We start from the raw sequence: 23,075 nt of genomic DNA, 5'->3' as shown, positions 1-23,075 counted from the left end.
AGTTCAGCCCGGGCGGGGGCTGGAAGCCCAAGGCGCGGTGCCGGGGCCTCTGCCGGGGTGGTGGCTCCAGGCGGGGCTGGACCCTTCAACCCGGGAGGGGGCCCAGAGCTCTGAGGCGTGGGCACCAGGGACCTGCACGAGCAGCGGTGGCCTTGGGCCTGGTGGGGCACCCCAGCCAGAGTTGGAGCCTGCAGCACCGAGGGGCCGGCGCCTAGGGCTCCCTAGGTGACGGTGGCTTGGGATGGAGCTGGGTGCCTCGGCCAGGGAGTGGACCCGTAACTCCTAGAAGCAGGCTCCGGTGGTGGCTTTGGGCCACGCGCGGGGCACTTCTGCCAGGGATCCAGCTGGTATCTCTGAATGGTGGGTGCCTAGAGCCTCCCTGTGGACGGCGGCTTGAGGTGGGGGTGGGCGCCTCAACCAGGGTGGAGACCCGGAGCTCTGAGGGGCAGGCACCTATGACTTCCCTGGGTGATGGCGACTTGAGATGGGGCTGGGCGCCTCAGCCAGGGTGGGAATATGGAGCTCTGAGGGGCGGGTGCTGGCAGAGGCTTTGGGCTGCACGCGGGGCACTTTGGCCAGAGATGGAGCTGGTATTTTTTGTGTGGTGGGCACCTAGAGCCTCCCTGGTCGACGGTGGCTTGAGATGGGGCTGTGCGCCTTAGCCAGGGCGGAGACCTGGAGCTCCGAGGTGCAGGCACCGGTGGCGGCTTTGGGTTGCACACAAGGTGCTTCAGCCAGGGATGGAGCAGGTATCTCCGAGGGGCAAGTGCCTAGAGCCTCCCTGGGCGAAGGCAGCTTGGGATGGGTCTGAGCGCCTTAGCCAGGGCAGGGACTCACAGCTCTGAGTGGAGGGTGCCAGTGGTGGCTTTGGGCTGTGTGCAGGATGCTTCAGCCAGTGATGGAGCTGGGAGCTCCCAGGGGAGGGCGCAGAGGGCCTCTGCAGGCTGAGGCGGCCTGATATGGGGCTGGGCGCCCCAGCCAGGGAAGGAGTTGGTAGTGGCTGGGTGCTGGGCATAGCAGTGTAGCCAGCGAGGGAACCCAGATCTCCACAAGGCGGTATCCGAGGGCCTCCACAGGCGGCGGCGTCTTGGGGCGAGTGAGACAGTGTAGCTGGGGAGGGAGGCAGGCGCTCCACATGACTGGGGCCCCGGGGCCGCCTGGGGTGGAACAGCAGTGCAGTGACGGCAGGGCTGTGGTAGCAGGGCGGTGTATGGGACCAAGGGCCTCCAGGCTTCGGACCATGCGGCTGGCGGGGGGGAAGGGAAGCAAGAGTCTCTTATGGGAACTCACTTTCGGAGAATCTCACAGTCCCTCCTGTGCCGTCACCATCTTACTGAAACTCTCAAACCTCAATTTCTTAAACAACTCTTCTTCGACAAAGCCTCCACCACCTGGAAGTTTTTGTGAAGGTGGTTGACTCCCTTGGTATTTGGGAGAAGGGTACTTAACTGGGAAGTCCACAATCTAATTTGCCCTTTCCGTGGGGTGGTTGTCCTGTCCTTTCCGTCGGCTGGTCGTCCTCATGCCAGTTCCTTGCCTATTGGGTCCTGGTTGTGCTTTCGTGGTCTGAGCCTCAGTGAGCCAGGAGGGGCCTCCCTCCTATGGATCAAAAGGTCCATTTCTTATTTTCTCTTAATGTTGTTTTTCTCTCTTTTTAAAATTTAGTCTTAACTTGTTATATACCATGTCTTTCACAGTGTATCTTCTTTAAAGTCCTTTCTGGAGAAAAGGGATATATCAATAAATTATACATAAAGTTAGCATTCCTCCAAGTAACAAGTTCCAAATTACATGGAATGCCCACATCGAAGACTTAAGTATCATGCAAGATTTCACGGGGATCTTTGACCTGTCTGAGTCAAAGACATATTACCACAGGTGGGATTAATTTAGAGTTGTTTCCTGAGTATATGGTGACATTTCTGGAAAGCACATTGCAGCACAAAGGTATGGTTGTGTTGATCAGCAGAAAACTTGGGAAGTAGGGCTATGAATGTTGATATTCTAAATTCCTTGTGTCTCACCAGAGTCAAGATAGTCCTATGAAGTGCAATTTTCTAAAACAAACAAGCAAACAAACAAACAAAAACACCTGACCTTATTCTAAACCTAGTTGCTTCTAAAGTTGATAATAATTTTCTGCTCTTCTATCCAAAAAGAGGTAAAGAGAAGAGTGTCATGAACAGGACAAGGTTTCATTTAACTTCTTATGCCTAAATTATTCCTTAAAGCAGTAATTGCTCAAAAGAAAACTCAGAAGTCTATCTTAGTTGACATTGCCTTTTAAATATTTCGCATACAATTTAATGATTGTTGAATTATTCATTTGATCTTTTGCAAGCTCTATTTTTCTCTATTTTAATGATACACGAATTTGTTCTTGTTATTTGTGTACTGGAATATAAAACACTGTTCATGTAACTTTTGTCAGACTGCTAAAATGTTAATCTGTCATGGGGAAATTCATTTTTCTGAAATGGTGGATCAAACATCTCCACTCTATAGAACCCTCCAATAACATCCCATTGAACTTAGAATACATTCAAACTCTGTATTACAACTTGTGATTCTTCACTAATCTGATGCCTGCCTACTCCTTTGATCTCACCTACCAGTCTCCTTCTCAGTATCTAAGTCCAGAAATACAATTTATCTTTATATCCTTCTAATAACCATTATTGGTTCCCTTTCAGTCATTTGCATGTACTCCTCCCTTTCATGGAGATTTCTCTCTGAATCTTCAAATGGTTCATTCTTTCTCTTTATTCAAATTTGGCACAAATGTGCCTCTTTTTTCTCTTTATTTTAAAGATGTGAGGTATAAGTCATGTTTAGGCATATAAGTGGTCTATGGACAGGCAAAAGTTGGGCCTCTCACTGGTCCTCATTTCTCCTGATTTAGAATCAGGTACCCTTAATTATTATGTTATGTGCTCCCCCTCAATTCCTTCCCCTGGCAGTGTCCTGTTACTTCTGATCCCTTTCTTGTAGTATTGTGATAAATGTTCAGGACCCACTTAATGAGTGAGAATATGTGGTATTCAGTTCTTTGTTTCTGTGATTGGTCACTGAGTACGATAAAGTCTAAATCCATTCAAGTTGAGTGAAGTCCATAATTTTGCCCTTTTTTATGGCTTTATAATATTTCATCATGTATAAACACCACATTTTACTTATCCAGTCCACCTTCAATGGACAACATGGTTGGTTCCATGTTTTTGCTATTGTGAATGGCACTGCAGTAAACATGCATGTACAGTTACCTTTGATGAAGAATGATTTGAGTTCCTCCAGAAATATTCCCAGAAGGGGAACTGCTGGGTCATATGGAAGATCGATTTCTGGATCTTGTAAAAATCACCACACAGTTTTCCTTAGAGGTTGAACTAGTTTACACTCCTACCAACAGTGTGGAAGCATTCCTTTTCTCCACTTCTTCACCAGCATCTGTTGGTTTTTTTGGTTTATCAGTGATGGCCATTATTACTGGTGTTAGGTAATATCTCAGTGTGGTTTTGATTTGCATTTTTCTGGTGATTAGTGAGGTTGAGCATTTTTTCATGTATCTGTTGGCCGTGAGTCTTAGAAAACGCAGGAAACACCCTTATGCACATGGAATAAGTAACCAATTCTTGATCACAACCCCAAAAACGTATGGTATAAGAGATAAGATAGACAAGTGAGACCTCATAAAATTGAAAACCTTTTCAAAGCAAAAGAAACCATCAAGAGAACTAAGAGGCAACCCACAAAATGGGAAAACATTTTTGCTGTGTATCTGACAAAGGCCTCACATCCAGGATCTACAAGAAACTCAAATGAGTCAAAAGAGGAAAAAAAACCCTTTTAAAAAGTGGACAAAAGACATGAATAGACACATACCAAAAACAGACACATGAACAGCCAACAAATATGCTTCTTAAGAAGCCTCTCTTGAACATTCAGTCTATACTAGACTAATTACCTGTACCCGCATCCAATCAGTTCCCATCACATCATTATTTATTTTATACAATTAATCACACTAACTAGTTTGTTTCTTAGTTTGTATATTGACTGTTTTCCTCAGATGAATGTATGTTTCTTGAAGTAGTTAGTTTACCTTTTGACTACCTTATTTCCTGTTTTCATGACAGACATGTTACACAGTGGATTTTCATTCATTAAGTTTTTTAATGAATGAAATAAAATCAAAGTGCCCAGACTTCTAGAAACAATTCCAAGTATTAGCCTCAGTGGTGCTTTCCCAAGTAGGTGAGTGGTCGTCTTGAGAAGGTTTTCTTTTTCTACTCTCCAGCTGCTGGTGTAAGAAGGACTGAGAGTGCCTAAAGCTACTTCATTCAGTGATAGTGGTTTCTTCTATGGAAAATTTGCATTATGGAAAAGTCTCCATTAATTTTAGAAGGCTCAAATATATGAACAATAGGGCATTCTGTGAGATTTACTTTTCATTTTGTCAAATCTCAATTGTTACACTGGAAAACTGTACTTTCTACTTGAGTCTCTTAATGGAACATCATATAGATTTTGCTTGTCTGAGTTATTTTAAAGTTCTTCTCAAAACCATCAAACCCTAAAACCTAGGTTACACAATGTGATTATATAAACCAGAAAATCATAAGAATGAAATAGCCTACAAACTCAATATTTTTGATGATAAAACCACTTTATGATTTAATCTCATATTTTATTCTAGGTATATAAAATATAATTTGTGAAAAATCATAATGATAAAATAATAACACAAATCTAGTCATATCATGTGTCAGACACTTTTCTAAGCACATTGATGCAACATCTCATTTATGTCTAAAACAAACTTCTGTGGTAGTGCTGCCATAGTTCCATTTTACAGATGAGTAAACTGAGACACACTGCTCAGAGATACTTTGTATGGAATGAGGATTTGAATCCAGGTAATCTGATAAGTGGCATTTGTGGCTTTCAGAAGGGAGGGAGAAGAATGTTTTCTATCCTCTTATCAGAGGAGCTGAGTGGACAATGCGCTGTTTGTGTTTGCCTCAATCACAGTCTGGGAAGATTGTGAAGTATTTTTCTCTGGGTGTGTCCCCTAGGATGTTCCTTCCTCCCATCCAAAATTCTCCTGCCCATACTGTCTGTAGATGTGATGTTTACTCTTTCTCTGAACATTTCTATATTGCTTGGTTTATTTATACAAAAATATTTGCTCACTCTAGGCAATTTTGCAAAAACAAAAATTTATAGACAAAGAAAAACTCCCTACAATCTCTACTATGCTGCTAATAATTGTTCCTTTTCTTCCAGTTTCTTGTTACAGTTTGTGTCAACATCTCCTAATGTGTTTTTGGAGTTTTTCTAGAAGCAGATACCAAGAAGGAATGAGATAAGGAAACAATTTATTGATGACAATACCTGTGCTGGGACAAATGGAAAAGAGCAGGAGAGGACAGGAGAATCTTAAGATCATAATAAAAGTCTGATTCCAGTAAAGGAAGGCAGGAAGGAAAAAGAATTGGATAGAAAGAGACTCAAACTGTAAGGTAGTTCTAAAATTTTCAGCACAGTGGGTGGTTAGAAACACAGCAGCCATGGCTGGCCATCAATTATACTCTGTGTGGCTTACTATCAAGGTCACCAAGATTCCCCACTGTTCAATATACATTTATTTCTCCATGCACGTTCCAGAAGCAGCTCTTTCATGGTTCTTGTGGGCCGCTTATCCTGTGATGAAATATAAAAGAGGGAAGTTAGACATATGAACTATAACCTGTGTCCCCCTAGGAGCAAAAACTGGTCATCTTCTTTCTCCTCCACTGTCCATTCCAAATCTCTGTTACCCTCAGCTATCACCTCATCAGGCTTTGGTGACAGACAGGACTGTGTGGCTCAAATCTTCATTTTGGAACAGTCTGAACCCTTGATAGTAACACACTCCCCAGACTGGAGTTTCTGCACATGTTTGTTCATAGTTACAATGGGGATAGGGAATACCATAGACAGCCAAGATCATCAGGGTTTCATATGTATTCCTCCCTATTCTCATTCCTACCTCCCACTGCTGAACACAGTTAATTAGCCTTGCCACAGCAATGACTTTTCTTCTCACTTGTTGGTTCTTAGGCACAGAAAATCCATTGTTCCCTGGAAACAGGGATAACTTGTAGTTCAGTTAGACCCTTGCTGTGTCCTTTGGCAAGAATATGCCCCCTTTTGTGGACCAGAACAGCCAACATTACAGATTTCAGAGTCAATTTGGAGAGGAATAAAATTTCTCGTGGGTCTTTGGGAGTGATGGTAGGATGGGATATGCATGTGTCCACCCTTTTGTTCTCAGACCCATGCAATCTTCCTAGTAGAAACACAGCATCATATAGCATTCTCTGATTTCATGTAAATGCATCAAGAAAGATGGTCCCCATCTTCTTCAAGTGTTATCTCCAAGCCACAGCTTTAGCCATCCCATTGTTCTATAAGACTGGTTATTTCTGGATGAAGAGATATACATTATGACTAGGGCATGGTCCCCCTCCCCTATCTCCTGCCTGTGAAGTGCACTTGCTGGTTGGATGCTTTGTTGTAGGGTTTGCAGGCCTGTAGATCAGGCAGTCTGTAAGTCTCAGGCTGGTGGTGACAACTTAGTCTCAGTCAACAGGAAAGGCAAACCCATATTCTGAGCAGATGTCTATCCCTTTCAGGACAGAAAAAGCCCGATGTAGTTGATTACTACCAAGTGATCTTTGGTCCCTTGAGGAATAATATCACATTAAGGTGTTTGGAGTTGTTATACACTGAATTTTGTTTTTACAAAATTCTTATGTTGAAGCCTTAACTCTCAATGTGATTGTATTAGAAGATAGAAACTTTAAGGGGGTAATTAAGGTTAAATGAGATTTTAAGAATGAGGTCCTAATATGAGAGGATTGCTGTTCCTTAAGTAGAGGAAAAGAAACTAGAATTCTCTCTCTTTCTCTCTCTGCATGTGCCATAGAGAAAAGACAATGTGAAAACACAATGAAAAGGCACTATTTGAGGGGGAGTATGCTGTAACCTTGATCCCCCACTTCTAGGGATTCTAGGACTTCTGGATTTCAGAACTGTGACAAAATCAATTTCTGTTACTTAAGTCACCCAGTCTGTGGTATTCTGCAGTTCAAGAAAACCAATAGGATTGCTGACAGGGTAGAAATTCAGAGATACAGCAGCTGGTTGGGTGCAAATCTCCTTGCTGCAGTAGAGAACCTGAACGAGTAGTTGCTATAACTTATTCTATTACCAGGCTACAACATGTTATTATCTTGTTACTCAGTTGGGAGGCAATTTTAGAAAAGTTGAAATTGTTTTCAATATAAGAATTAATTATAAAATTCTAATAAAATACATTCTTCCTTCAAATAATTATTGAACAGCCACATATTTAAATTGAGGGTGCTAGGGAAGAGATGACTAATACAATAACTCAGTCCTTAGAGCTAGCTTCCAGTAAACTGTAAAAAAAACTCAAATAATATGATATTTATGCAAAATATATCTTTTGCCATTATTTCCAAAGGCATTTTATTGGATTGTCAAAAATAGGAAATAGAATTAACTTGAATATACTTTTATGGCCCATTCAGTAAGCTTTTAGTATGAGTAAATGTGAATCTGTTGTTTTTCAAATCTCAAAATAAACACATAAAAATTACTTTCCACTTCTTTGGAGATGACATCATTGAACCAGTACATAAATTTCTAAATAATGCAGCATATTTTGATTATGTACCTACTATGTGCTTACTCTACTAGGTGTTGAGGATAAGACAATGAAAAAGACAGATGCTTATCTGGACCTTAAAGAAATTATAGAATAATTGGTTCCCTATTCAGAGATTCACTTAAGATGTTAAGATCAAATATTTGTTGCATCCTTTGATGCAGATGTTGAGGTCTGTGTTGAGGCTTTAACTCTATTATCATTTTACAGTCAAGATGTATAGCATGATAAGAAGAAACACTGAGCAGAGTATCTGTCATTTTATTCAGTTGATACACACTGAAGATATATGTTTCTAATAGAGTCAGCAAGAATGAGCATTGCCTTAACAGTGCATAGCAATCTGGAAATGAAAACATAAAAAAACAAGCAAAGAAAACCCAGTTCATATAACAAACAGTCCAAACCAAATTCATGGCCTACAGAAATGGGACCCAGATACAATTTTGTAATTGTTCTATATTATTATCACTATTGTCTTAAATTATATGCTATAAGCCACTTATATAATGTATTTAATATTGGAAGTCATTTGTAAATTAATAAGTTATTTTCAGTGATGAAATTAATTTCTTCAATACTTACCAAAGACATTTTAACCTTTTAAAGTATTGCTATTATTTTTGCACTGACCAAAATATTTTTGTGAACACAACTGGTTTAGGTTGTGTGTCACTGTGTATGTGTGAGTGCATGTGTACGTGTCTGCAGTTGCATTGTTGGGTTAACCCCTGTATTTCTTCCTATATAATCTATTTTTAATACTGTAAACATTATGGAGTTTATGCTAAACTACTTTTCTTTATTAAATTACAAATCCTCAGGGAAGTATGTACTATTGTTCCCTAAGTAAATGTAATATAGTCACACTAAAGTTTATTCTCAAGACCTCTGGCTATATCCAATAAATATGTCCAAGTAAGAACATGCATTATTTTTCACATCATCAAACTCAAGGATAATATCGCTGGGGCAACTTTATAGCTCTCTATAAAATTAAATGTATATAACTCTTTTGTTGCAGTTGTCTAGGAATACATTGTATTTTAAAATGTTTCTAAGAGTCACAGTAAGTTTGTTAGAGTAGAACTGAGTCAAGCAGAAGATTTTGCTTTATAAATATAGCTTGCACTATATTCTTTAAGCAATGTACCCTGAGATGTGTTGGTAAATTTGCTTCTGATTTAAACAGAAAAAAGAATACCTCATAATTAGTCATATTTGCTAAAATACTAAAAATGATCATATCTTTTCTCATGTGGTTTGGTTGCTAGACTACATGGTTAATAGTGTTTTTTAGGCAGGTGTAACTACTCCCTCAGCCTCCTTATTCCTTCTTATAATTTATCTTCAATTTTGAATGTGATTCCAGTGACAAAATATATATGAATAAAAGTAATATTTGTTATATCATTTTACTTTCTGAGTGAGGAAATATTTGAGTCTAGATACCTTGATAACAAAAACAAAATAATACCCAGTGTTAGGGAAGGCACAAGTAAAGCAAGTTATGCTATTAAAAAGTGGACTGGTTTTGATTTTTTGAATAATATGAAGAAGTGTTCGGTTTCTTCTTGTTTATGGATTTTTTGCCATGAGTTTAAACTTATTATTTTATTATTAGTTACAAATATTTCATCCTTTTTTGGTATAAAGTTCCCTATTAACAAGTACTCAGATTATTAGTGTAAAATGCAACCTTAATGTGACCTTAATATAATTTAAAAATTCCATAATTATGTGATTAGAGTACTGATTAGTTTTATTTTGTTTGAACAGATAGTGATCCACATCTCAAAGATTCAGGAAGTAAAAATATTTCTGTAGCAAACACATTATTGCCTTTGTTTTAGATCTAGATAATATGTGAAAACTTGTATTTGTTTTACATAATTTATCTAAAATGGCCATTCAACAAATTCTGTAGATGAAATAACCCAAAACATCAAATTTATTTATATTCCAGGTTGAACGGATTAGAAATTTAAAATACTCAAAAATCTCAGAGTTTTTTTAGCACTGACATAATGCCTTAAATACAAAATTGCACACCTGACTTCATGGTACAAGACATCTTCAAAACTTTGTCTCATGCACAAAATTATTGAACATAGTGCACAACCTTCAGGCTATGTATATAAGGTACATGTGAAAAATAAAAGAATTGTATGTTTAGACTTGGGTTCCATCCCCAAAATATTTCATTATGTATATACAAATATTTCAAATTCCCAAAATATGAAATCCCAAACATTTCTGCTCCCAAGCATGCAAGATAAAGTATATTCAACTTATAGATCAATAAGTCAGATATTTTCTGAGTAGTGTCTCCTGCTTCTTTGAAATGACTTGTTCATGCCTCCAATTCCATGACCTATGGAAACCTAAGCCCTTTTTTCAAGTGTTGCGTGAATTTACTTGGGCTTCTCTGGTTATGGGTTCTCTACCTTTGGGTTCATGCTTTTCTTTTTTTTTTTTTGAGTTGGAGTCTCACTCTGTCGCCCAGACTGGAGTGCAGTGGCTGTTTTTGGCCACTGCAGCCTCGACCTGCTGGGTTCTGGCGATCCTTCCACCTCAGCCTTCCAAATAGCTGGAACTACAGGCTTGCGCTACCATGCCCGGCTCATTTTGATTTATTTTAGAGATGAGGTCTTGCCAAGTTGCCCAGGCGGGTCTTGAAAATGCGGGCTCGATACGCTATGTTTCACCCCATGAAATTCCAAAGGAAAACACCCCACTTGCATGATTTAGGGGAAATATCCTACAAGAAAATACTCATAATTGAAGTAATTTCATAGAAAATTGACTGAGAAGGATATTTATAATAAGGTTCTAGAGTAGGGGAGGTGAGGCTGTACTTTGAAGCAAGAGAAATAATCAGAAATGGGACAATTTCTATGGGTTGTTTCTTGCATATATTCTTGTTGCACACCATCTCTCTGGTTCTTCTGACTCTCTTGCTATTCTTTCTTTGTCCCTCAAGAGTAGAACAAATTCCTGTTTTTGTCTCTTAGAGGAAAATTAAATCACAAATGTTTGTATCTTGTTTTTTCCTGGTCTAACGTCCATAGGACTCAACCTCTCCAGAAAGAAGCTTAGCAGAATAGTTACCCAGGGACATTTTCTTTTCTAAGATAAGTTCCTATTTTGACTTTGTCCATATAAATTTTGTGAACAAAATGTTTTTATGTAAATGAAACAGAAGTGGTTCATCTGCAATAGCTGAGCCTTGCATTTTCTAGTTAGAACTGCAATGGATGTCTTGAGGTTGGTGGGTCAACTTAACTCCTCACAGAGTGATGGCCACTTCAGTTACCAAGTCCATCCTATGATACTTTGCAAAAGTAGAGCAGCATTTTCACAGGCAAATAATACAAAGATCTCTTCCTCTGGTTTCAAAAGACCAGACAACTCACAACTTTATATAAAAAGTATTTCTCCTTTGGTTTAAGAAATGACAAGTACATTTCTGGCCTTTTCAGTATTAGCAAAAACCTACATTTGTAATATAACAGATCACTGAATTTTTAATGCTATACCCTCATAATAATATTTCATTATTTATGAAATAATTTATAAGCTGGAATATATGTTATAAAGTCAGTTAATAGCTCCTTATTCTCTGTAAAATGCCCTATTTTCAGAGAAGGGTCCAGTGACCCAACATATTTGAAATGGTTGTCTATTTAGAAGGACTTTGAGAGTTATAAAAAAAAAATAAAGTATTTAGAAATATTTTATATCCTGGCAGGCTAACATGGCCAAATCAGAACTAAAAATTGCAATTAATACAATGGCAGTTGACTTTTTGCTTTCTATTTTGTATTCAAACCATCCATTTTCTTTGACAACACCAGTTCATATATATATATACTCATTTTTGAAATATATTATAAAAATATTTATTTTATAAATAATATAAACAGAATCTACAAAAATGCCAGACTTATTGCTTTAGAGCTTACATGCTCATACTTAAGACCTGTCTACTTATGTAAGAATTGTTTTACACTGTTGCATAGCAACAATCTGGTCATTTAATTCAAAAGCTATTTATAAACTACAAAGCCTTTTGTGAAAAGGAAATTAAATAATCTGATTTTTTCTGCGTATAAGAACAAATTCAGAGTACGTTTTCTGTTTTGCCTAAAGGAACTATAGTATTAAAACCTGGAAAGTAACATTTTTACTAAATTATATGATGCGATCTTTATTTTAAGTCTTTTTATTTTACACAGTGATAAAAAATGAAGTCAATTGTTCTTCACTGTCTATTCAGTTGTTAGTTACTGTGACATCCAATTTATGTCCAAAAGTTAAATGTATATGGGAGCTAATCTTTTAAGAAAAGCCAGAAGAAAATGTGGTCCTTTGTTTTGTTTTATTTTTGTATTGCCTGAGGAAGAACATATTAAGAAAGCATTTAATATTTAAAACACATAGAAATTATTACCATAGTACTTATGCATCTACTATAGAAATTGGCTATATTCCACCTAGTATTCAAGTTCGTGCATATTTTATCCCTCACCCTATTGTCTATATTTCTTATCATCAGTTATCCTTTATTAGTAATCTTTTAGTTTTCTATAATCTATTAGTGCTTCTTATATATAACAGGCAATTCACAAATATATATCAAGTTAAATATATTAATAATGGTAATAATAGTTATTTATGTGTCATGTATTTTATGAAATATTCTTTTTTTTTTTTTTTTGAGTTGGAGTCTCACTCTGTCGCCCAGACTGGAGTGCAGTGGCCGCTCCCGGCCACCGCAGCCTCGACCTGCTGGGCTCCTTCCGCCTCAGCCTTCCGAGTAGCCGGATTTACAGGCATGCGAACCACGCCCGGCTGATTTTTTGATTTATTGTAGAGGTGAGATCTCGCTGCCCAGGCAGGTCTCAAACCCACAGGCTCAGGCAATCCACTCACCTCAGCCTCCCAAAGGCACGGGATTACAGGCTGAGCCACTGAACGCGGTTGAAATATTCTATTTTAATGGTAGAAACAGCTATGGGTTTTTTTCTGTTTCCATCAAAGACAGAGTAGAAGAAAAATTTAAAATATAGCAACTACATTAAAATAGGTGACCAAGAACTTGCATTCTTCCACACTGTGATAAATAAGGCAACATAAAGTGCTTATATTTAAAAAATATTGATGAATTTAATTTTTTCCCACAAACTTAGATCTCAGGGCACATCAGGAATAATTCATTATATTTTAGTGTAGTGAAAGGTAGCTGTTGATTGGACCTGTGCAGCATCCATTCTCTCTTCTGGTAACAACACCCCAGTTTTTGTTTTATTATTATTTTTTTAACCTTAGAAATCTCTTTTTTATTCTCATTTTGTGTGATTACAGTGGGACAATATCATGTCACCACTCCATAAATAGTATCATAAGCCAGGCCTTGTCTATGACAGTGACACTCACTTTGGCTATGGTAATCAATTTATTACAATGAATAATAGGCCAGGATATTCCATTTGAGCCATTGTTGTATTTCCTTTGATGTCCTGAATGTCATTGAAATGTCTTCTTTTCAATATTTCATTTATCTTCAGATAAATAAAAAAAGTAATTGGGGACCAGATCAAGTGAGTAAGGAGGGTGTTCCAAAGTGGATATTTGTTTACTAACTAAAAACTTCCTCACAGACAGTGCCACGTAAGCTGGTGCATTGTTGCGATACAAGGGCTCCTTCTGAACCATTTTTGCAAATACCTTTCTCATGCCAAGATTTATAGTTAAGATTTTCCTATTTCTTTATTGATGTTTCTTTGGACTGCTATGCATCTTACAGTCAGTTGATGATTTTGATGTATAATTTGATGAATTTTTGCAACGTTTTCATCAGTTCTGCTCATTACTGGCCATCCTGACCTCTCTTCATCAGTGATGCTTTCTTTCCCCTCAGAAAAATGTGTAATACATTTGTACACCACCATTTTCTTCATGGCATTATCCCCATAAACTTGGACTAGCATTTCTCTGATTTCACTTCCACTCTTGCCAAGCTTAACAAGAAATTGAATGCTTATTCATTGCTCTAATTCAAATTCTGACATTCTCTTGACAACAGCTCTGATGGCCATGGAGGAAAAGATTTCCAGAATTGCTTCGATGGGTGAACTAGGTACTGGTGTCAATTTGTAGCTTCCCAAAGAGAGTACTCGGAAGATGACTAGTGATATTCAGCAATGAAGTATATAGCACTTTTTCTAGGACGAGCTTGCAAACTGAGTTGTCAGACTTCATGCAATAATTGGGTGAAAAATAATATTAACATAGTATTAAAGTGTCTCCCCCAAGTTATTTGTCAATTGCAAAGGGGAAAATGTTAATTTTACAATGGAGATACTTGGTAGAAAAACCTTAACAAAATTATAAAGTTTAACATAAACAGAATTAAGATACATTGGCATTGTGTTCTCTCAATATTATGATCTTAGAGGGGAAAAATAAATACTTCTGTTATTCTTGCCAAAAGTGCAAAACCTCAATCTAATCATGAAGAAACATTAGACAAACTCAAATAGAGACACATCTACAAAAAACGGATCAATACTCATCAAAAGTATCAAGGTAATGAAAGACAAAGAAAGACTGTGGGATTGACACAAATAGGTAGAGACTAAAAGGACAGAACAACTAAATGAAATGTAGCATCCTCTTTTGAATATCTGAAAAGAAAAACTGCTTTAGGGAAAGAAAAAAATGCTGAAATTCAAAATAAAGTCTGAGATTTAATTAACAGTATTTTATCAGTGTTAATTTCCTGGTTTTGAAAGTTGTATTATGGTCATCTAACTGTCAACATCAAAAATTGAGTAAAAGATCTATGTGAACGGTTGGTAATACTTTCCCAATATTTTTGTAACTCTAAATTTATTTCAATATAAAAAGTTAAAAAAAAAAAAACAGAAAAAAGTTGAACCAAGAGATTTACAAAGATAGATTCCTGGTAAGTCTGTATTTCTCTGTCCAGCCATGTTTGAAATGCAAATCTACCATTGCACTTTACAGGTACATGGGTTAAGAAATTAATTAATTATTTCAGTTGGGTTTCTCTGATTTTTACACAAAAGAAATATGACAAATATATATTTTTCCCCAATGAATCTATTGTGACCTGTATAGAAAGTGCCTTATCACAAATAGGGTATTTCACATAAGAGAATTTTGCAGATAACTGCTATACTCAAAGCAATAAGTTTTTTCATTGTAATAATTTCATATGGAGGCTTTTCTATAATGTACTTTTAACTTTCTTGCCTTTACTGTGGATAGAACAGATAATTTGTGATTCTTTCGATGACTTTGAGTCATTCCTCTGAACATAAAACATTTTGTATAATAGCATGTGATGACATCATGATCAATTGAAGTATAGAAATGTATGTTTCTACATCGATTGACCTCTGATTGTTAAAATTTTTTTGTCTATTCTCATACTTTTTATAAATCTCTCTTAACTTGTATAGTTTTATACCTTTTTTTGCCATTAAACTATTTATAGCAGCTCCTTCCCTGTAGAACTTGCTGCTCTATATCTGCCTTAAAGAACACAATCTTAACAAAATCACCCCTAAAATACTAGTCTCACTCTGAACTAAGATGTCTCATGTGCTCAAAGTTCATGAATGTTATAATATCAATTTTGACCAAAGAATTTTTGTTGGATTTTTTTTCATACTAGTAAGTATGGATTATGATTTATGTTGGTAAATTTATCAAATGTATGGCCATGGAATATGATAGCTTGACTCAATAAGAAATTAAAGTTTATGTTTTTATTAATTTTTTAGCATTTTTAAAATAAGTCATTATATCCTGTTTACTATAACACTTATCCAAAAATGACCTATGAAAAATGAGCATCACATATGACAGGTACTAGGGGTAAGTCCCTGGGGTGGATTAAATATTTCTCCATATTCCAGAGCCTGTGATTACTTTGATTATTTCTTCTTGCTTACAGAACTATACATGACATCTCTCTCATGACAAGTTTTCTGTCCTCGGCAATGTACAAGCAGAGGCTTTTCTTCCATTTTTTAAAAACTTGCTTAGATCTGTCAGTTCTCTACAGCCACCTACAATGCCTATCCCCTTTTTATCTTGGTCTCTTTCAAAATTTGTCTCTTGTGCATATATTGGGTTTGTAATTAATCTGAGCTGATTGCACTTTTCTTCATTGCCCATATGTATCTATTATTATTCATTCTTTTTATTTTCCTTCCTTCAAGTCAGCAGCAGCTATACTATGCTGTCATTTTCTTGGCTTGGAATCAATTCTCTTTTTCTGCCAAGTGCCATAGATCCTATAAAGTGCTTCTGTTGCAGTAGTAATTTTGTTACCTAATATAAATGAACAGCAAAGCTTCAAAGTCTTTACTATAAATAGCATGGAGCTTCTCAAAAGTCTCCCACTGATTGTTCACCAGACTGATTTAATCTCTGCTAATAGCCTTAATTCACAAATTGACATTTTAGCAGTTCCTTTTGGATTTTTTTCCAACTGCAGTTAATTTTTCTTGTTGTGTATAAATAAATGGCTCTTTGTTGTTTATTTATTTTAGGACACATATCAATATGTCTAATCTCAGAAAAAGGGAAAAATGAGTTAACAAGATTTATGATTTGCCATTATTTCTTAATCTTGTGAGCTATTTGCTCCTCAGCCCTTTGAACAAGATATAATTTGAAGGGTCTCCTTTGGTACATTTTGTCATATCACCAGTTGGTAAGAAAATATATTAAACATTGTGCTCAAAGTATAGAATTCAGTAAAAAGGATATGATGAAGTGATGTAATGGATAAAACCCTGGGCAGAAAGTCATAAGAGGTGGGTTTTAGTTCCAATCATGCCACTATACTACTGTGTGCTATTGTGAGTTTATTATGGCCTGTCTAGAAAAGTTCATCTTTTGAAAATAGTATGACTAAATGATTTTATACCACTTTCATCTCTCATAGTTTATGAGCCCAGAATACTATGTTCCTTTAAGAATTCACAATTTAACTGAGATGGAGAATGATTAGAATGGTAGTGCCTGCATTTCCTATGAGAGTTTTGAAGCACAGGCATGATGTTTTATCCTGTATACTGTTCCAATTCTAAGCATAGTCTGAAACAGAGGTTCTAATTTTTTCCTACTAATAAACAAATGGCATATGGCATACCAATTCACAACATATAATTATGGATCTACATGATATTTTGAGCTGTTCCATTACCAAGTGGTAATTTTTACCCCTTTCCTATCATATTAAAATGCAATGACTATTGAATCTGCTTTTAATTATTTAAACATCCCTTTTCAGGTATAATGGATACACAATACACTGCACATATCTACGTGTAGAATTTAATAGGAGTTGGCTTATATATGTATCTGCATAATTATCACCACAGTCAAGATAACGAGCATATCTATCAATTCGAATCATTTCCTTGTGCTTCTTTATCCCTCTCCTTTGTTTCACCATCATCTTTCTCCAACTGCAAGCAACTACTGCTATTATTTCCGTTACTAGAGATTATTTTATCAACTAGAATTTTAAACAAATTGAATAATAGAACAAGATACTATTGGGGGCTGGCTTTTTGCACTGCATAATTATTTTGGTATTCATCCATCTTTTGTGAATATAAATAGTTTGTGACTTTTAAAAAAATTAGATCTTATTTTTTAGAGCAATTTTAGTTTCACAGCAGTATTGAGCAGAAGGTATAGTAAGTTTTCTATATCCTCTCTGCCTCTCACCTACTATCAACAACCACCTCCAGGATACTATGCTTATTACAATGGGAGAATCTACATTGACACATCATTATCAACCAGAGTTCATACACTAGGGTCCACTCTTTGTGTTGTATGTTCTATGGATTTGCACAAATTTATAGTGATGTATTCTTTTTTATGATAGTATTTTCACTGCCCTAAAAATCCCTGTGCTCTGTCTATTCCTTTCTTTCTCCCCTTGAACCTTTGTAAAAATTGTCTCTGTAGTTTTGCTTTTTCCATAATGTCATCTAGGTGAACTCATTACAGTATGTAGCATTTTTTCTATTTGCTTCTTTCACTTAGTAATATATATTTAAGTGTATACCACGCATTTTCATGACTTGGTAGCTCATTTGTTTTTAGCATGGAATAATAGTCTATTATTTGGATGTACCAGTTTGATTATTCATTCACTTACTGAAGGACATTTTGGTAGCTTCCAAATTATGGCAACTATGAATAAAGCTGCTATAAACATTTTGTGCACAGGATATTATGTGAACATACGTTTTCAATTCCTTTGGGTAAATACCAAGGAGTGCAATTGCTGGATGGCGCATTAGAAGTATGTTTAGTTTTGTAGAGAAACTACCAAACCATCTTTAAATTTGCTGTACCATTTTGCTTTTTTACCAGTAATGAATGCGAATTCCTGTTGCTTATATCTTTGCCAGTATATGGTGGTGTTGGTGTTCTGAATTTTGGTCATTCAAATGGGTATATTGTGATTTTCATTATTGCTTTATTTTATTTTTTAAAGAGTCAGATTCTTGCTTTGTCACCCAGGTTGGAGTGCAGTGATGCAATCATATAATAATCATATCCCACTATAAACTTGAACTCCTGGGCTCAAACCCTCCTACCACTTCAGCCTCCTTAAAAGCTGGAACTACAGATTCACACCACTGTGCTCAGAGACAAATTAAAAAAAATTTTTTAGACGCAGGATTTCGTGGCTGGGTGCAGTGGTTCAAGCCTATAATCCCAGCATTTTGGGAGGCCAACGCGAGAGGATTGCCTGAGCCCATTAGGTCGAGACTGTGGTGGCCAGGAGCGTGCCACGGCACTCCAGCCTGGGCGACAGAGTGAGACTCCAGCTCAAAAAAGAAAGAAAGAAAGAAAAAAGAAGCAGTATTTCATATATTGCCAGCTGGTCTCGAACTCCTGGACTCAAGCGATCACTCTCACTTATTGCTAGTATTACTCCAGAACTGCTCAAAGATACTAAAAATCCTCAAATGCTCAATTTTCTTACATAAAACGCTGTACTATTTCCATATAACCTTTGAACAACTTCCTGTATACTTTTTTTATAATTAATATTTTTTATTATGATATTATGGGTTAGAGTTAAGGGTTGGGTATACAAATATGCTTTGTTCAGGCACCCTTGTTGATAAGAGGTGTCTCCCCGTCCCCAGGCAGATGTTTACTACCATTAATCCCATCCCCCCCCATAGTTTCCCACCACTGTCAGTCATTTTCTTATGGTAATACATTGGATGATCAAGGTCCACTATATGAGTGAGAACATGTGATACTCAGATCTTTGTTTCTGTGAGAGGCCACTCAGTATTATAGACTCTAGTTCCATCCAGGTTGCTGCGAAATTCATGATTTTGTTCTTTTTTATAGCTGCATAGTATTCCATCGTGTATATGTACCACATTTTTTTAATCCAGTCCTCTGTTGATGGACAGCATGGTTGCTTCCAGGTTCTTGCTATTGTGAACAATGCTGTGATAAACATTCGTGTGCAGTTATCTTTTTGATAGAGTGATTTGAGTTCTTCAGGGTATATTCCCAGTAGAAGGATTGCAGGGTCATATGGGAGGTCGATATTTAGAGCTTTTAGGAATCACCACACTGCTTTCCACAGAGGTTGCACTAGTTTACACTCCCACCAACAGTATAGAAGTGTTCCCTTTTCACCACACACTCTCCAGCAACTGTTATTTTTTGAGTTATTGATAATTGCCATTCTGACTGGAGTTAAGTGGTATCTCAGTGTGGTTTGATTTGCATCTCCCTGATGATTAGTGAGGTTGAGCATTTCTTCATGTGTCTGTTGGCTGCTCGGATGTCTTCCTTTGTGAAGTGTCTGTTCATATCTTTTGCCCATTTTATAATGGGGTTGTTTTTTTTTCTTTTCAGCACATTTGTGTTCCATGTAGATCCAAGATGTTAAGCCTTTGTAAGACCTGGAGTTGGCAAATGCTTTTTCCCAGTCTGTAGGCTGTCTCCCTGCTCTCTTATGGTTTCTTTGGCTTTGCAGAAGCTTGTCAATTTAATGAGGTCCCACTTGTCTATCTTCTCTCTTATGGCCTGTGGGTTTCAGGTTTTGTTCAGGAATTGGATGCCAGTTCCGATTTCCATGAGGGTATGTCCTTCATTTTCTAAGGTACTTACGGTTTGAGGTTTTACATTTAGGTCTCTGATCCATTTGGAGCTAATTTTTGTTCATGGGGATAGATAGGGGTTCTGTTTCAATCTTCTGCATGTGGTGAATCAGTTTTCCCAGCACCATTTACCCAATAGGTTCTCCTCTTCCCAGTGGTAGGTGGTGGAGGCTTTGTCAAAGATGAGTTGGTTGAGAAATTGAGGTTGTGCTTCTGGAATCTCAATTCTATTCCATTGGTCTATATGCCTGTTCCTATACCAGTATCAAGCTGTTTTGATAATTGCAGCTTTATAATAAAGTTTGAAGTCTGGTAATGTGATACTGCCTGCTTTTTTTTTTTTTGCTGAGGATTGTTCTGGCTATTCTTGGTCGTTTATGTTTCCATATGAATTCCTGTGTTGTTTTTTCTAGGTCTGAGAAGAATGTTGCTGGTAATTTGATGGGTATTGTATTGAATCTGTAGATTGCCTTAGGTAAGATGGACATCTTCACAATGTTGATTCTTCCAACCCATGAGCATGGGATATTTTTCCACTTGTTTGTGTCATCTTTGATTTCTTTGAGCAGAGTTTTGTAGTTTTCATTGTAAAGGTTTTTCACATCTCTGGTTAGGAAGATGCCAAGGTATTTCATTTTTTTGTGGCTATTGTGAATGGAATTGTGCTTTTTATTTGGGTTTCTGTTTATTATTGGTGTAAACAAATGTGATTGTCTTTTGCACATTTACTTTATATCCTGAGACTTTGCCAAAGTCCTTTATCAGTGGAAGGAGGTTTTTGACAGATTCTCTTGAGTTTTCAAGGTACACAATCATGTCATCTGCAAAGAGAGATAACTGGACTTCCTCTTTTCCTTTTGTATACCACTGATTGCCTTCTCTTCTCTGATTGCTCTAGCCAGGACTTTCAATGCTATACTGAACAGGAGGGGTGAGAGTGGGCATCCTTGTCTTGTTCCAGTTTTCAGGGGAAATGCTTCCAGTTTTTGCCCATTTAGGAGTATGCTGGCTGTGGGTTTCTTGTAGATGGCTTTTACTATTTTGAGGTATGTACCCCATATGCCTAGATGTTTGAGGGTTTTCATCAAGAAGGGGGGCTGGATTTTATCAAAAGTTTTTTCTGCATCTAATGACATAATCATGTGGTTTTTGTTTTGATATCTGTTGATGTATTTAATAACAGTTATGGTTTTACGAATGTTGAACAGGCCTTGCATCCCAGGGATGAAGCTTACTTGGTCATGATGGATGATTTTTGAGATGTGTTGTTGATTCTGGTTTGCTAGGATCTTGTTGAGAATTTTAGCATCTATGTTCATCAAAGTATTGGCCTGTAGTTCTCTTTCTTTGTTGAGTCTTTACCTGGTTTGGGTATCAATGTGATGTTGGCTTCGTAAATGATTTGGGGAGAGTTCCATCTTTCTCAATTGCCTGAAACACCTTCAGTAGGATTGGAAACAGCTCCTCCTTAATGTCTTGTAGAATTCTGCTGGAAAGCCATCTGGTCCAGGGCTTTTTTTTTGTAGGTAGTTTGCTTATTACGTAGTCAATTTCCTTGATTGTTATTGGTCTATTTAGGGTCTCAATTTCTTCTTGTTTCAACCTAGGCAGGTTGTGTGATGACAGAAAGTCCTCCATTTCTTGGAGGTTTTCAAGTTTATTTCCCTACAAGTGTACATAGTAGTCTCTAATGATCTTTTGTATTTCTTCAGGGTCAGATGTGACTTCATCTTTTGTGTTTCTGATTGTGCTTGTTTGGGTTTTTTCTCTTTTTTTTTGGTCAGTCTAGCTAGGGGATCATCGATCTTGTTTATCCTTTCGAAGAACCAGCTTTTTGTTTCATCAATTTTTTGGTATTATCTTTTTGTCTTCTATGCCTGAATTTGGGCTTTTATTTTGGTGATCTGGATTCTTCTGCTGAAATTAGGGTTTTTCTGGTCTTACTTTTCCAGCTTCCTTAGGTGGCTTGTTAGGCTGTTAATTTGTGATCCTTCCATTTTCTTCATGTGTGTTTGTAGGGATATAAATTCCCCTCTTACTACAGCTTTCATGGCATCCCAGAGATTTTGGTAAGATATTTCTTCATTTTCATTTGTTTACAGGTATCTTTAAATCTCTGTTTTGATTTCATCATTGACACAGGAGTTGTTTAGCATCATGCTGTTTAGTGTCCATGTCTTTGTGGGTTTTGGGGGGACCTTGTTGGTGTTAATGTTTATTTTTATTCCACTGTGATCTGAGAAGGTGCTTGGTAGAATTTTGGTCCTTTTAAATTTGCTTACACTTGATTTATGACCAACTATGTGGTTGATCTTAGAATACGTTCAATGCAGTGATGAGTAGAATGTGTATTCTCTGTCCTTTAGATGGAGTGTTCTGTAGGTATCAATTAAGTCCACTTGGTCAAGAGTCACATTGAGGTTCCAGATCTCATTGCTGATTTTTTGTCCTGATGGTCTGTCTAGTGTTGTGAGTTGGGTATTAAAGTCCACAGTTATGATGGTGTTAGAGTCAATATCTTTCTTTAGTTTTCCTAGAAGTTGCTTTATGAAAGCTGGCACACCTATGTTGGGTGCATATATGTTTAGGATAAATATTTCTTGTTGATGGAGTGAACCTTTTATCATTATGTATTGGCCTTCTGTATCTTTTTTAAATTTTGATAGCTTAAATGGTATTTGTCTGAAATTAGGATCACAAGTCCTCCTTTCTTTTGTGTTCCATTCGCCTGAAAATTTGCTTCCCATCCTCTTACTTTGAGTCTGTGCATGTCCTTTCTAGTGAGATGGGTCTCTTGAAGGCAGTATATTGTTGCCTGGTGATATTTTATCCATTTTGCCATTCTATGTCTTTTCAGTGGTGCATTTAATCCATTCACATTCAGGTTAATTATTGAAATGTGAGAGTTCATCCCTATCATAGAGTTCTTATAGAGTTGTTGTTCTTCCACTTGGGTTTTGTCTTTCTTTTGGTTTTGGGGTTGATTCAGGTGTATTTTATTCTTTTTCCTGTACTCTTGTGAAGAACATTGTTCTTTTTTCCTTTACTTCTGTGTTTAGTACTTTCTTAAATGTTTCATGTAGAGGTGGTTTGGTTGCAGTGTAAGTTCTTAGGGATTGGATATCTGGGAAAGATTTAATCTC

General features: G+C 37.1%; 1 pseudogene; it reads left to right on the top strand.

Moving 5' to 3' along the window:
* LOC103260516 overlaps positions 1 to 23,075 on the top strand; it is a 126,880-nt pseudogene that overhangs the window by 833 nt on the left and 102,972 nt on the right.

The sequence above is a fragment of the Carlito syrichta genome, unplaced genomic scaffold (assembly GCF_000164805.1).
Source record: "Carlito syrichta isolate Samal-C Ts95f unplaced genomic scaffold, Tarsius_syrichta-2.0.1 Scaffold303229, whole genome shotgun sequence".
Lineage (NCBI taxonomy): Eukaryota > Metazoa > Chordata > Mammalia > Primates > Tarsiidae > Carlito > Carlito syrichta.
The sequence above is the reverse complement of the archived record's forward strand: the minus strand, read 5'-3'. Positions and strand labels throughout refer to the sequence as shown.